The sequence below is a fragment of the Phocoena phocoena genome, chromosome 10 (assembly GCF_963924675.1).
Source record: "Phocoena phocoena chromosome 10, mPhoPho1.1, whole genome shotgun sequence".
Taxonomy (NCBI): Eukaryota; Metazoa; Chordata; class Mammalia; order Artiodactyla; family Phocoenidae; genus Phocoena; species Phocoena phocoena.
Window position 1 is genome coordinate 53,611,937 of NC_089228.1, and position 11,370 is coordinate 53,623,306.

General features: G+C 41.6%; 1 non-coding gene across 1 annotated transcript; it reads right to left on the bottom strand.

Moving 5' to 3' along the window:
• Positions 1–10,108: 10,108 nt before the first annotated feature.
• Positions 10,109–10,213, bottom strand: LOC136130082 (U6 spliceosomal RNA). Its single transcript, XR_010656285.1, has one exon. It is a non-coding gene; the product is annotated as a U6 spliceosomal RNA (small nuclear RNA).
• Positions 10,214–11,370: the final 1,157 nt, after the last annotated feature.

Sequence of the window (11,370 nt, forward strand, 5' to 3'; positions counted from 1 at the left end):
ACTGCCCCATACTTTCTTGGCCACTAAGGCAACATAACACCATGGAAACATCCCAGGCTTCTCCTATATATTCTTTACGTCCATTAAAATGTACCTGTGCAGCATTCCACTCCCATCTAAGGTGTGCAAGGCTGGGCAGGGCTTACTGTCCTGAGATATTGGTCTTTCTGTGGAGGATACTGCCAATTACAGGTTTGGTTCTCAGGAGAGCAGATGCTGAGATGAATTGAAGTGGGTGAAACATTTACTGGGGAGTCATGCCTGGGAAAACAAAAGAGTATGAAGCAGGATTGCACAGTGGGAGTTGTAAGACCAGGGTGCAGGTTGAATAGAGCTTCTGCCAGCTCAACAGAGAACTGTGGAGCAAGATGGTCCTTTATAGGGTCCTGTGTTGGGTGTAAATGGCTAGTGCCTGTCCTGCTCAGTCACTGGCTGGGGACCACCCGTGAGAGCTCGACTTTGGCTTGAAAGTGGAGGATGAGACTCTAAAGACATGAACAGCTGAGGTTGTCAGCAGCCCACGCTCCTTGAGAGAGACATCTGAGTGGTGCATCTCTGTGTCCTCCATAGTGATTTAACCCAAGGAAAGACTGTGTAATATGGAAATTTTAAGGCCTGTGGTGAGCTGAGTAGGGAGAAATCTTCAGTGTTTATAAATGTTTATTCGGGACCTACTTTGTGTTGGATGTGTTCACAAAGCATGTGTCTTCTGACACTTTGAGCGAAAGAAGAAAAAAGAGCTTTTTTGTTGCTCCCTTCCCTGCTTCTGGTTGTCTTTTGTTCGGTTGTCTTGCTTGGCAGAATGTTTAAGTCCTACTTATCTTTCAAGGCTCAGATCAGGATTATCATGACAAAATACTTGAATTGGTACTCTCCCAGAAAATCTGGGACTTGTTCCAAAGCCTGTGCCTTCAAATCACCAGTGCTGGCCAGCTCTGAGGATTTTCTGTCGGTAGGAGAACTGTTTTTGTTTTTGTTTTGGTTGACCTTGATCTGTTGTATGTTTCCGGACACAATGGCTGCTTGACCCTCATATCAAGTCCTTAGCTCACTGGGGCAAGGATCCTTCTCAGCGCTCCCCTGAGACCACTGTGAATTTCTGTCCTGGACTGAGTGTACTGTCACAGAGGTCAATCTGCTCTCTCCTCCTTGGCCTGAGTCCCCACATACCTCTTGTAATATACATCTCTTGCTACACTGAGTGTGTTTTTGGTGCTTCACGGTATGTGTCATTTCTTACAACATGGTCTGTTACACAAGCCAGCTGCTTCATCTGGCACTCGCCTGAAGACGTAGTCATGGGTTCCACTGCTGGAGGAAAACCTGCCTGTGATGAGCTGAGGCAGGGGTACCAGAAGGTTGGTTTCCGATCTGGAGCACGTAGATATGGCTGCAACTAATTTAGCCATCAAGATGCAAGAAACAGTCCTATATTTCATGGGCCAATTGATGGATTTTCAAGGCTAATGTTGACTTTGTGAGTTTCACCTTAAACATAGCATGGCCTTGTTAATTTAAAACAAATTAAAATTTGAATTAGGGTCAGACTGCCTTGTATTTTATAAAGCACAGAGTTTTCAGTTGTCAGGAAATCACAGTTTTCTCAGAGAAGACTTTATTTTCAATAAACCGGTTATCAGCCTACTATAGTTTTACTGCAATTCGTATACTCAGATTTTCATAAGACAATAATCGAATTTGATGGAGCCTGTTAGAAAATTCAGACTATTTCCCCAGCCCACACCGTCCCAGTTATCAGCAACTCAGAAAACCAGAGTTAGGTCTGTTGTGTTGCTCTAGTGTTATAAAATTACTGGTAATGGCCATATTTTTGAGGCTTGACTTCTTTCAAACTCAATCTGATTTCTTTTAGGCCCTTTTAGTCTGTGATACCTTTCAGAATATGATATCTGTGTTCTATTTTCTGAGGGGGAAAATGGGCCTGTATGTATATACAGTATTGCATATAATTTCATAAGAGTAATCCAGAATTATATGCAAAATTTTCTGTGCACACATGTTATGAACCCTAGGTTGTATTATGGTTCCCAGGTGTTTGCCACCCCTTCCAGTGGGAGGATTATACTTCCCTGTCTTCATCATCAGACTTGACCATGAGACATCTTTTAACAAATTAAAGGTGAACAAAAAAATTCATATGTCACTAATGAGTGGAAACTTTAACAGCCATGGTATGGTTACACATCACTCTATTCTCTCTGCCACAAGACCAGTCGTGTCCCAGTTAGGGCCACTCTTTCATTCTGGATTCCTGGAATGAAGACACATGTGGGCAAAAACAACAAACTGTTGTTGTGGTAAGCACCTAGGTTTTAGGGTCATTTGTAATTGCAGCATACATTAGCCTAAGCTGATATAAGAACCCTAGGTTAAGAATCTCTGTTCTAGACCTACATGAGGGTTTTGACACTCACTTGTTATTCATTCAGAAATTTATGCAACACCTCTGTAATGTGGGGGACACCCACATTATCTCCCATTCTCACAACAATCCTAGAGGATAGGTCTTCAACATTTTTGCAGATGAGGAAACAATCATAAATTGGGTAAGTAACTTTCTTGAGGTCACACAGCTTCTGATTAGCTTAGCCAGGATTCAAACATAGGTCTGTCTGATTCTCTTTGTGTTGTATCTCTATACTTTCCTATTTGCTCTAAGCACATATATCTGATGAATCATTTCCTTACCAATATGTGGAATTGATAATACAGTGTACAAAACTTTTATATAATAAATACTTTGTCTCTATTTAAATCAGGCATCTTATAAACTGCAGGCTTGCCAGGACACAAATATGTTGCATTTGGAGGTTTTTAATTTTGTTTTTAAGTTTGGAATCAGATACCTTTAGGCGAGGCTTACACTTGCCAGTTAGCCACAGTAACCATCACTTCCTGCTACTTTAAGCCAGCTGACTTTGTACATTTATAATATCTACCTGGTCCCTGTAAACTTTTGAGTTTATAAGCCCAGATTGGCTTACCTAGTGTGCATTGTTATGAAGACGAGTTAGATGTAATTCCCTTCTGTTCATTCATTGGCTCCAGAGAAATTATTTTTCATTGTCACAGTCTCAAACTAGCAAATATTTAAATTGTGTGCAAGAAAGCAGAAGTGTAATAAAAAGTCCATAGTTAATTTGAGACTTACTAGCCAGGCATTGTTCTGAAACTTTTCACGTGTAATTATCTAATATAATCCACACAATAACCTTATGAAGTAGATGTGATTGTTATTCCCATTTTAGAGAAGGAGAAAACTGAAGGAAGAGAAGTTGAATAACTCGCCCAAGGTCACACAACAGTTAAGAGGTTGAGCCAGGGTGTGAACTCGGTCTGGTTCTGCATTCCTAAACACCACACTATGACAGAGGATCTGTAGGTAACTGCACGAGCTTTCCTCATGAGTGAAAAAATCTCTTAGGTCTTTACCTGGTAACCATTACGTGAAGGACAAGTTTTCCCTTACTTTATGCTACAGCTTTTTAATTACTATCCATAGTGTTCTTCAGAGAGAACATGTACTCTTTCTATTATTAGACAAATGCCTTTGTGGGCATTGTGAATCATACAGGCATTGTATATTCTTTTGCTACCTTGAGTTCATCGGATAGACATTAGTCAGTTAGCCCTGATCTTTGGATCTTGTGAAAATCATGGTCTTTGCTGAACATCCCCTGATATGCTTTAATAGATGTAATAAAATGTTAGCAAACCTATTACTTCATCCTTTAAAAAAATTTCTCTTAGCATTTTAAACCAATGTGTGGTCTATTAACTTTTTGAAAAAGAGGTTGCCATTCTTAAAATATACTGTTTTGCACTGTTTGAAAAATAATTATTTGTGCTGAACATTTGCAAGTTTTATCCTAAGGGAAAGTGTGTCTCAAAAGTTACCACCACCACCACCCTGAGTTGAATTTCCTGAAACGTGAAGTGCTCAGCTTGCCAATAGGGCTTAACTGTAGGAGGACTGAAGCTTGGTGGTCTGTGACCCTGATGTGAGATGGTGAGACTGAGAACTAAGTGGAAATGAAATATCATTAAAGGCAAGAGCTGCCCGTCACCCATGGCCCGTCACTACAGCCGAAGCTGTTGGTCCAGTGTAGTCAAATGGGCCATTCATTGCACGTTTATTGAGCCCCTGTGATGTGCTGGACACGGTCTCCTCTTTACCCAGCTCCCACCTTGCAGACACTCAGGACCTTCCTGCTGCCTGTAGGCGTGTCCCCAGCCGCTGGATGAAATCGCACTCAGGCCTGCCTCACCTGCTCAGTTATCTCTGTGCTCACCATCCTTCTTCCTCAGAACTTTTCCTTAATTCAGACTTAGCATCTCCTGCCTCGTTCCTTCTGAACCCTGCTCCCTTCCTGCTGCAGAGCCACTGGCCATTTTGATGAAGAATTGGTCCCTTGGATGCTAATCCATGGATCTCTATGGTAGGGCTTGTGTTGAGAGCACACGGCTGGATGGACAGAACGCCCTCTTCCAAGAAAAGACTTTGAGGGCAAGCATGAAATCGGGCAGCTCTTGAAATGGTTTCAGAATTACCCCTGGCGTGAGATGTTAGGGATCATACAGCTGGGTCTTACTGTTGAAGGCCGGTTGCTGCACGTAAGCAATAAAGTTAAGGTCTTCTTGGCAATTCCACTTTGTTATTATAGAAACTCTTTCTCTAGATTTGGCCTTCTCATGTTTTCCTTGAGCTTTCTGCCAATTTTCCCTCAGAATGTGGCTTTGCAGACAGGAGTTGCCCTGGAAAAATATCCTTTACCTTTTAAGGCTATTTATTTTCAAAGGCACTAAAACAATAATTTGTGATGCCTGTAATAGAGTTTAAATGAACGAATAAATTTAGCTTTTATGTTATTATGAAGTTTTTTACTTTCAGCTATAAAGTAGGATTTTTATAGTTTTGTGGACTTAGGCAAAAGGAGATGTGTATCAAAGCTAATATAGATTTCAGCTTTTGTGAATTAAAAATAGAAAATTTATAATATATTCATCAATGCAGGAAGTTAAAATGGTGTCTTTTTCTTTATAAAAATGGAAAATCAGTCATTATACCTTTTAATAGCGATTAAATGAATAAAATCACCTTTTAACATAACATAAATTTGACATTTTCATTATCTTTCCCCAGGTGAGGTTCTTGGCATGATGTTAACATTACCTTCGATTAGTAATTAAGTCTGGTTGTGAGAACTTTTGTTTCTCACTAGAGTCTAAGTTCTCCAGGTCACCTCTAGGTATTCTTGGCAGCTAGTGCATAGTAGGACTACAGTATATATGTTGAACCGACACATAACTTTGGGTTTGTCAGGCCCCAAGAGCTGTGATTTGCACAAATAAAAAACTTGGTGGTATGATCCCATAAATCTGTGTGAGAGGGAAAGGGAGGCACCTACTATGTGCTGGGCATCTGATTATCCTTGTCACATCACACTGTATCTATGGTAGTAGCTTAGGTTATACGGAGTTATCTGTGTGTATAAAACCCTTAGTCCTTCAAGAACAGGGGACAGACCAAATACTGTCATAGCCAAGCCTATTGCAAGGAGAAACCATAAAGTATTTCCTTGTCCTTGTTGGTGGTTCCCTGATTTCAAGAACTTCCCAGGACAGGGAATGACCTTGCATTGTTCCCCAGAGTTCACTCCAATGGGATTAGCCTTGGAAGAGCTTCTTGGTTTTTGTCCAAGTCTTCCTGGCTCATTTCAGAGTCACTTTTGGCCCAGGCGAGGTGAGGAAAAGCTCTGTCCCAGAAGTTCAGGTCAGGGTCATGAACCCACTTCTTTCTAATTATGTTCCAGGGTGAGGTTATCCAGAGAGTGGCTTCTGCGGTTAGAAAACTACTATCAAATCCAGCCCGAGCAACCCTAGACAGCTTACCTCATCTCTCCATGCAAATGAAAATTCTCATATCTGCCTTGTAGGTTGAGAATGAAATGAGCTTATTTATATGCAACCTGCTGGCAGACTGTATCAGTTATCTGTTGCCCAGGGATGCTTGGTAACAGATGACCACAAAACCTCAGGGGCATATAGTAATAAGTGTTTATTGTTCATGTGTTTGATTCTGCTGGGGGTTGGCTAGATGGTTCTGTAGATCTAGGCTGGGCTTGCTCATATGTCTGTGGCTTGTCTATCTGTTGGCTGGCTGATCTAGGCTGAGACAAACCACACGCTTCTCATTCTCTGTTAGGGTAGCCTGGGCAGAGGTTCAAGAGAATAAGCCCTAGTGAGCAAGCCCACTGCAAGTCTCTGCTTATGGTGCACCTGCTAACACCCCAGAGGCTGACGTGAGCACAAGAATGATTGAGTCAAGCATCAAAGAGTGAGATCGATCACCCTGCCAAGGAAGGGAGGCCACAGCAGGCTATATGATGAGAGGCATGAACACAAGAGGGGGGAAGAATTGGGGACATTTTGTAATATACCCCAGTAGATATTGAGTGGCTTTAAGGAACAACCGTCAGATTTTTGGCTCTCCAGCATCTGAAATTCTTTCTTACCTTTGGCGTATTCCCCACCTCATAGGTCTTGATGAAAGACAGAACCCATCTCCTCCCGAGGAAGTGAAAAAACCCGAGATCCTTGCTTTTCTGTGTTTCCATGCCTTTAGTGTCCAACCCCACCATCTAGTCCCAACTCTCCTGCCTGATGTACCTGCCTGGACCCTGAATCTGGACCTGGGATGAAAAGAAGCACGGAGAATCCACCAGGTGGTGGTGGCAGTGATGGAGGCCTTGCACAGTTTTAGGGCAGAAATGTCAGGCGTGTTAATGACGGTTCCCTATGAGTAGTAGAATGATCGCATCAGTGGTCCCAACTTGTCACCCCCTGTATCAGGTCCTTTGTTGTGTGGTTTTGCAGTTCCCTCACTAAAGAGGCTGTCTATTTCCCTAGTCAAGCTTGTATTGTGACTTGCTTTGGCCAATAAGGTGATGGTGTTGCCGGTTCTGAGCCTCAAGAGATATTGCGTGCCTTTGCAATTCCTCTGCTCCTCTGCCATTGCCATGAGAATACACCTGGTCTGGACATGCGGGCAGAGCTGAGTCATCCCAGTCACCCCAGGCGACACCAGCCCAGGAGAGCTAATAGCGGCCAAGCTGGAGTCTCACGAGTGCTCCAGTCAAGATTCCAGAGCTGCCTCCCAGGCTCTGAGTGTCCCAGACACATGAGCAACAAACACTTATTATCCTCTTTCACAGAGTGTTTGCGGCTGTTGGTTAGACAGCATTATTGTAGAAACAGCTAAGGGATACTTGTTTCCACTGCCAGACTGTGTGCTGGGATTTTGAGTGGTCCTGGCTGTCTAGTATCTCTTTGTTCCTGTCCATTTTCAGAGCCTGGGCCTCCAGAATTCTTGGCGATTAAGCAAGTTACCCAGGATCTTTTCAGCAAATGCCCTTGCCAGAGCCAGTTTCTGTTTTCCATATTGAAGAACTCTGTCTAGTCCCGTGCAAAGATCGTGCTCTTATTATTATTCTCCCATTTCTGCCTCTGTTTGAACTGGCACTTATCTTCCTGAACTTGTTTCCTTCCTGAATTAAAGAGCGTCTGACACTCTATCTTCCCCAAGAAGCCTCTCTTGACTAATTGGGAGGCGCTGGTTTCTCCTTGTATCTTCTCTTCTTTGAGTGCCAGCATCTTCGCAGACTCACTTGTCACTGTCTTCCACCATGCTCAGAGCAGCAGTGAAGCAACTGCCATTGTTCTCATGGAAGTGATTCATCTGTTAGATGTTTACAGAATTATCAGTGTTTGTTCATGTCATCATTGCCTATTATAGAGAGTAAGTGTGCAGTGGACACAGATGGTGTTTATTTAACTGGTTTTTTGTACACCACGTAGACATTCTGTTGATTCAGGGGAGTAGATCAGCCCTTTGGTGATGATGAGTAATCAGATACTGGACAGAGACAGGCAGTTGGTGGCCAGTCTAATTTGCTTCCAAAGAGATTGCCTGAACTGAGCCGTGACATCAGAATCGAAGAAGTGGTTTGGGACCCTTGGCATATTGAAAAGAATGTGGACCTTGGTGCCAAAGGGCCGAGTTTGCATCCCAGCAGTGTGCCTTGGGAAAATGACTTAGACTCTCCAACCCCCTGTTTCCTGAGCTCTAAAATGGGGACACAGACCAATACTGTCCCCGTTCATTGGTCTAAGTTGTTGGGACAATCAAAAGAAATACTGCTCACAAATGTGATTTGTAAATTGTAAAAAAAAAAAAAAAAAAAAGAAAGTCTAAGAGCAAGGGAATAATGATGGATGCTAACTATTGGGCTCTTTTGACCCCAGTTTCACTTTTTTTTGGAGGCCAGGAGAAGACGAGAAGTCAGTACAGGCCAGGAGTCTGGAGTCAATGTCCAGGTAGTTACTGGGTAATAAATTTCTCACCCTGGTCTGGAACCAATAGCCGCAGACCTGACCATGCTAGGCTGGCAGACAGGGATGAGGAATCCTCAACATGCACATATCAGGGCATAGGGCAGAGTAACGCCAGCCAGCATGGTTCTCTGATTTTTCTTAAGCAAGAAGACTGTGTGAGAGTGAATCCTCTAAGTGTAGTAGGGAAGTGAGTGTTAGAGAGGGCTTATATCAGAGAAGAATTGATTTTGACCATGACTAATAGAGACCTGGAAGGTAGTGGCTTAAACAATTATTCAGGATTTTATTTTCTCACCTAAAGAGAAATCCTGAGGTGGGCAATTGAGGGCTGATGTGGTAGCTCCATGAACAGAGTCTCAGGCTTCCAGAAATCCCCTCTGTCTATTCTTATGGTTTGGTCCCCTTTTTTTTGGCATGTTATTTATTTATTAATAATTTAAATTAAAAAAAATTGAAGTATCGTTGATTTACAACATTGTGTTAGTTTCTGGTGCACAGCAAAGTGAGTCAGTTATATATATATATATTTATGCATGTATATAAAAATGCATGTATATATGCTTTTCCAGATTCTTTTCCGTTATAGTTTATTACAAGATATTGAACATAGTTCCCTGTGCTATACAGTGGGCCCTTGTGGTTTATCTATTTTATATACAGTAGCTTGTATCTGTTAATCCTTAACTCCTAATTTATCCCTCTCCCCGCTTTCCCCTTTGGAAACCATAAGTTTGTTTTCTATGTCTGTTTCTGTTTTGTAAATAAGTTCATTTGTATCATTTTTTACATTCCACATACAAGTAATATCATATGATATTTGTCTTTCTTTTTCTGACTTAATTCACTTAATTCACAATTCTCTAGGTCCATCTGTGTTGCTGCAAATGGCATTGTTTCATTCTTTTTCATGGCTGAGTAGTATAGTGTGATCCTTTTTTTCATAAGCTCTCAAGGTAGCTGCCAGGGCACCAGCAGTTATGTCTGTATCTCAGGCAGGAAGGATGGGAGAGGGTACTCACCAGCTAAGTCATTCCCCTTTAAAGACCTTCTCAGAAAACACCTTCTAGTGACTTCTGCTTGCTTCTCATTGGTTAAGGGAGGCTGGTAAAAGTGCTTTTCTAGATGAGCATACTGTCACCTCCAAAGAGAATTGGAGTTCTATTAGTAAGGAAGTATGGGGGCAATCAGCTGTCTCTTCCATGGGATTCTTATGCTCTGACACCCCAGTATCATGACGCACAGTCCTCAGAGGGAAATGTGGCATTCGGAAACAGTATAGCGTTATTGGCTAAGAGTCTGAATTAGGAGGACAGATTGTCCTGGTATCAAATTTGCCTCCATCACTTGTACATTTGTACAAATGAATGGCACTTAAATAAAATGAAATGCAGCATATCCAGTCTCACAAAGTGGAGAAAATTAGGGTCATCGTTTCTAATTCTGATTTAAAGAGCCCTATAATTCATTCATGAATTCATTCATCCATTTAGGTACTTCTCAAATGTATATTTATTTATTTTGGGGAGGGATTCATTTTCCTACCCCCACAGCTTTATTGGGATATAATTGACATGTAACATTGTGTAAATTAAGGTGTACAATGTGCTGATTTGATACACGTATATATTGAGAAATGATCACCTCACCTATTACCATTCTTTGGTGTGTCGAGAACATTTAAGATTTACTCTCTAAAACGATGGAACGCCTCAGGAATTTGTGTGTCATCCTTGCACAGGGGCCATGCTATGTTTTGACATGTTTCCAGTTATAGTACATGTGCTGCTGAAGCGAGCTCTAGGAAATATTCATTGAGAATCTATCGTGTACCAGGTAACATGTTAGGTTCTGAGGAACCTTGATGGTCTCACAGTCTAACGAGGGAATGGGGCCGGGGGAAGAGATAGGTAAATATATAATTATAGCAACAGTCAAAAAGTTTCATGACATACTGTTGGTAAAGCTGTACTATCACCTACTGGTGAGAACAGAAATTAGGAAAGGACATTTGGCAATATTTATCAAAATTGCAAGTGTGCATATCTGTGGACCCAGCGATTCCATTTCAGGGAGCCTATCCGAAGGAAATAATGGTGCCAAATATCATAAGCACGGGATTATTTATTGCAGCATTATTTGTAATACAAAAGATTGGAGGCAACCAAAATGTCCCTAGATTATGGTACCTCCCTGTAATGGAATGCCACAGAGCTCTCTAAAAGAATGAAGCTGGATACAGAAAGATCTCCAAAATATGCTAAAGTGCAGGCGCGGACCAGTGTAAAAACGTTTGTGTAAAAAGGAGGGAAGGAAAGAACATACCTAAGTATATATACATCGAATATCCCAGGAAGGATACTGAAGGAATTGTTATTAGTAGCCTCTGTGGAGGAGAACTATTTGTCTATAGGATAGGGTTATATATTCTTTTACCTTTCAAATTACCAATTGTGTGAACATATTGCTTTCCAAAAAATAAAAAAAAGTTTAAACTTTTAAAAAGGAAATAGTTACATCGAACGAGCCAAGTACAAATGGAAGTATGTGTAAAGTGCTCTTGGGATGCCAAGTAGATTTGTGTATTATAAGACATCTGATGGGGAGAGTTGGCGGCAGAATAGGTAACTTTTAATATTCTTAGAATCCTGTGTTTCTGTGATGATAAAAGGAGACATTAGAGGATGGCTGAATTCCTTTCAAATGCTAGAATTATGTGATTCAATGGTTTTAAGAAATTGAAGAAGCAGAGGTTTGTGTATATGTGTGTGGGGTAAGGGAGAGCTTTAATAATTAAATGCTAAGAGTACACCCAGTAACCGTCCCATCAACAAGGAAAGACAGTTAATCTGTGCACATCTTCTTCAGGGCGCAGAGGGAAGAAGGCCTGCTTCCTGTGCTCATGGGCGTGGTGCCTCCTGCTAGCTGCTCAGGTACTGCTGTGTCTCTTTAAATCAA